Genomic DNA, 5,535 nt, shown 5'->3' with positions numbered 1-5,535 from the left:
AAGAAAAATAAAGTCTTTGACAACTTCAATTTTTCTCCATTTGTCATGGTGTTATTTACGGGTACAGTTGTGAGGACTTCTGTTTTCTTTACATTGAGATACAATCCACACTGAAGGCTCTGGTCTTTGATTCTTCTTCAGTAAATATTTCAAGTCCTCTCCACTTTCAGCAAGCAAGATTGTGTTACTGGATATCACAGGTTGCTAATGAGTCTTCCTCCATTCCTGATGCCACATTCTTCATAAAATCTAACTTCTTGAATTATTTGCTCAGCATACTGATTGAATAAGTATAGTGAAAGCACACAACCCTAGCGCACATCAGTCTTCATTTTAAACCATTCAGGATCCCCTTGTTCTGTTTAAACGGCTGCCTCTTGATTTATGTACAGGTTCCTCATAAGCACAAATAAGTGCTCAGGCATACCCACTATTCACAACATTATCCATAGTTTGCTATGATCCACACAGTTGAAAGCCTTTGCAGACAATAAAGTACTAGTAAACACCTTTCTGATATTCTCTGCTCTCAGCCAAGATCCATCTGACATCAGCAATGATATCTCTTGTTCTCTTTCTTCTTTTGAATGCGACTTGAATTTCTGGAAATTCTCTAGGGATGTAACATTCAATATTTAAAATTATCTTCAGCAAAAGAAATATCACTTGCTTGTGATATTAATGGTATTGGTTAACGATTTCTGTATTTTGTTAGGTCACCCCTCTTTGCAATGGACACAAATACGGATCTCTTTCAATTGGTTGTCCTGGAAGCTTTCTCCCAAATTTATTAGCATAGATTACTGAGTGCCTTCACCATTGCATCAATTTGTTGAAACATTTCAATTCATATTCTGTCAGTTTCTGGGACTTTATTATTTAGCAAAGCCTTCAGTGCAGCTAAACTTATTCCTATAATGCCATTGGTTTGTGATCATATAAGACCTCTTGAAATGATTATTTTTGGTAGAGTGATTCAGTGTGTTCTTTTGTTACATCCTGTACCATTCAATATTTTATCCATAAAATCTTTCAGTATTTCAGGTCAAACCTGGAATTTTCCTTCAGTTCGTTCACCTTGAGAAATGTCATGCATGCTCTGCCCTTTTGATTTTCTAACTCCAAGTCTTTGCACATTTCATTATAATACTTGATTTTGTCTTCTTGTGCTGCCCTTTGAAATTTTTCTTTTAATTCTTTTAATTCATCATTTTCCCATCACTTTAGATTCTCTGAGCTGAAGAGCAAGTTTCAGAGTCTCTTCTGACACCAAATTTGTTATTTTCTTCTTACTTGTCTTTTGCATTCTTCATGCATGATATTCTTGATATTATCCCACATCTCCTATGTTCTTTGGTCATTAGTGATTAACACATCAAATCTGTTCTTGAGATGGTTTCTAAATTCAGGTGGGGTATACTAAAGGTCATATTTTGGCTTTCATGGGCTTGTTTTAATTTTTCTTCTTCACCCTGAACTTGCATATGAGCAATTGATGGTCTGGTCCACAGTCAGCTATTGGCTCTGTTTCGACTGATTGTATTGATCTTCTCCATTGTTTCTTCCCACAGATGTGGTCAATTTCACTCCTGTGTGTTCCATGTGGTCAGTCCATTTGTAAAGTTTCCCATTTTCTGTGTTGAAAATAGGAATCTGAAATGAGTAAGCAATTATTCTCACAAAATTCTATGGGGAAGTGGAGGGAAACAATGGTAGAGCACAGAGCAGGGGGCAGACATATCGTGGTTTGGGAGTTGGGGAGGGTAATACACAAGAAGGAGAAGGGGTGGAAGAACAAGGCAGATATGGGAACACTGAGACAGGTTTGCATGGGCTAAATGGGACAGAGGTAAATCACGATGCGTGCTCAACATTGAAACAACAGGGTTCTGTGATACAGGGATCAAGGCATAGTCTGAAGAGGGGAAATAATACTAAGATACTTGTCTGTCCTATGAATATTGGTTTCGCTTGCCTACTTTGTAAAATAGACACTTGAGCAGGATAGAAAGGAATGTCAGGAAAAATTATTACACAAAGCTTGCAAGCCCATCTTCAGGCTATAACTGATTGGAATACCTAAAAGGGGTTCTAGAACTTGCCCACTGAAATAGGCCTCTTGTGGAGCCTTTGCAACGTATAGAACCTTAGGTGGAATCCTGAGTCCCATCCAGAACCTTCTAAGGTGGGACATTCTCACTAGAAAGGACAAGCAGACCAGCCTGGAACAGCTAGAGTGACAGAAGACAAATCTTTAAAGAAAGAGCATCAGGAAAAATCCACCCCCAAAATGGCAATATGATTGGCCCCTACAAGAATACACAAGATGTTCACTGGGAAGCCATCAAGACAAGCAACCAAGTCCCTTCAGGACAAATCCATGAAACTCAAAGGGAACACATGATCAGGCATGTAAGCTTTGTGGCGACCATGTTGGTCTACTAGCGAATGGAAGAGAGGGGAAAGCAGCAATGAAGAAATGGGCTGACTTTTATGATGTTCCATAAACTCCCATTGACCTGGAGATGAGAGAAAGAAGAGAAAGGGCTGGTTGGTCCAAAGTGTGGTGAGACCTGGGGACAGCTGAGCCTATGGACAAGGACCTAGCCACAGAAGGCTAGAGCTGAGAGTGAAGCACCCAGCTGATATGCTGATATGAAGGGAGGGGAGACACACAAGAACATCCAGACTTGCAGGTAGTACCCATTCAACCTAGCCTCAATGGCTTGATAATCAGAACTTGACTAGAGGAAGATAAAAAAGAAAACAAGTTTTGATAAAGGAAATCAGTGCAAATTGCTACAATTTGATGAACTTGACCTATTCTCATGGAGGTAGTAGCTCTAAGTACCAACAGAGGGAAGGAGTCTTCACATCAATTATCAATGCTATCCCCTCTTATACAGGGTAGATAGGGACAGAAAACTTAGACACTGGTTACCTGAAATAAGGGGACAATAAAGGCCTGAAGTGACTGGCTTACAAGGTTTCAAGAGGGAGTTTAGGTGTCGAGTGTGTGCTGGAAGATAAAGTCCCCACTGAATAGTTTTCATCTTGTCTATATGGGTCTGATAAAAAGAGATGGGGAAAAGATTCTTATGATCCAATAGTTAGTAATTGGAATAATGACTAATTGCGACTGTCACAATTGCAAATGTAGAAGCTTTGTAACAAAAACAGTGGAGCAGCTAATCTTACAGTCCAGGAACAGAGGACCCTAGGAACATTAAGGGAGAAGAGCACAAGTATAATGCAGGACTTTATCCAGAGAAGCAGTGGCACCAGAGATGGAGGCAGGGATGGGGACATGGAGAGAGGGAGCAGCTGAGGACTCTAGATTCATGGAAAGAGAGGGACTGAGACCTGGAGGTCAGGAGGCAGACTTGCAGAATGTTCCCTTTGGTGGTGTAAATTATTACATATGCCTGAGTGTTTACAAAAAAAATTGCTGAAATAAATAGAAATACTGTTAACTGATGGTATATGGAGGGGATTATAATCATTGTAATGAAATAAATATATGATTTGTTGAATGTAATACTGAAGATCTGCCCTATAAACATTCACTCAATTCACAATAAAAACTTGGGGGGAAAATCTATTATGTGATCTTCAGCAGAGTTTCTATCACTAAGACCATATTTTCCAATTACTGATCCTTCCTGTTTGTTTTCCACTTTGCCATTCCAGTGACCAGTAATATCAGTGCTTCTTGATTACATGTTATTTTAATTTCAGGCTGAGGAAGTTAGTACAATTCTTCAATTTCATCATTATTGGCTTTGGCAATCATTGCATAAATCTGAATAATAGTATAAACTGGTCTTCCTGTAGGCATACAAATATTATCCTATTACAGTCAACATGGTAATCCAAGACAGAGCTTGAAAGACTCTTTTTGATAATGACTGTAAAACCATTCCTTCAATTTATCTTTCGAGGCATAGGAAACCATAAGATTGTCTGGTTAAAAAATGGCCATTATCTGTTCATTTCAGCTCACTAATGCCCAGATATTAATCTTTGCAGGTTCCATTTCATTTTTGATTAATTCCAATTTTCCTAGATTCATACTTCATACATTCCACATTCTGATTACTAATAGATATATATCATCAGCTGTTTCTTCTCATTTTGAGTTAAGCTTCATTAGCAAATGAAGGTCCCAAAAGCTTTGGTCCATCATGCCATTATGGTCACCTACCTCTACTTTGAGAAGGCATTTCTTCCCCAATCATATTTTATTTACCTTCCAGTCCAGGGACTCCATCAGACCATGTTCTAGTAAATGTTTTCTACCTCTCATTCTCCCTAGTCAGTTTAAACTGGAAGCCCCATTGAGAACTGTCTTTAATGGGTGATTCTTCTGATATTTAAAATATTGGTAGTATCACTTTCAACATAAAGCCACCAAAGTACAGCAAACTGACTAACATGTGGTGGACTATTTCTGAAATAGTGAAATTTGTGACCAAAAACAAAGGTGTTGAGGTCTTATGAGGGCAGTGAAATCTAGGTGATTTCTATTAAAGCAGCAAATTTTAGCTCACAAATTGGTAAAACATGGGAAAGCTCAGTTTGTATAAACATTGAAGGATTTACAGAGGACTAATGTCATGAAAGTATACAAGTGAAGACTGATAAAATTTCAGTGGTTTTCTAACATATATATTTGCCATAATGAAAAGTAAATTACTATTATTAACAATATCATATAAAGAACTATCTGTATTCTATTAATCCTTAGCATTTTACCTTGCTTGAAATATTCGTATGTGGGAAAATATTTGAAAAAGTGAGTATGAATTCAAGTCTGCATGCTTGCCAAAAATAAATAAAACAACAAGGAATAGAATCTCAATTTTTATCTTCAGGTCTAATGAACATGTCTATGGCACAAAAAGCAAATACCCTGAACTAAAACAAATCATGGTAAGACTTTGTCTCATGTACTTTGGACATGTCATTAGGATCAATCAGAACCTGGAGCAGGACACTATTCTTGGTAAAGAAGAGAGCCAACAAAAGAGAGGAAGTCCATCAATGAGCTGGATTGACACAGTGGCTGTAACATTAGGCTCAAAATAGCAATGATTGTGAGAATGGTGCAGGAAGGAGCCAAGTTTTGTTCGTTTCCACATTAAGGAGAATTTTGCTTTGATACTTAAATATCTCTCCCACTACTAAGGTAAAATTCTCTGAGAGGAAAATAGCAAGTTTCACACCCACCAAAAGAAATAACAGTATGTAGTTCAAATTCAAGATATACTTATCAAACATAATCTCTGAGCAATTTATCTCTATCATTAGAGTATTTCCCATATAGTCAACTATTTTCACATGAGATGTACATAATAGATCTGCAAGCGCTTATGAGGAGACCTGATACATTGCTGTAGCATAAACACTGAACCACAAGTTGGCTTTGAACAGCCACTCCTAGGTAGCTCTATATAGGGTTGTTAGAGTCAGCACTGACTCAACCAAACTTAACAACACAATCACATGAGGAGAAGGTAGTGAGTGTTACTGTCC

The sequence above is a fragment of the Chrysochloris asiatica genome, unplaced genomic scaffold (assembly GCF_000296735.1).
Source record: "Chrysochloris asiatica unplaced genomic scaffold, ChrAsi1.0 scaffold00003, whole genome shotgun sequence".
NCBI classification, from domain to species: domain Eukaryota; kingdom Metazoa; phylum Chordata; class Mammalia; order Afrosoricida; family Chrysochloridae; genus Chrysochloris; species Chrysochloris asiatica.
This window is presented reverse-complemented; position numbering follows the sequence as displayed.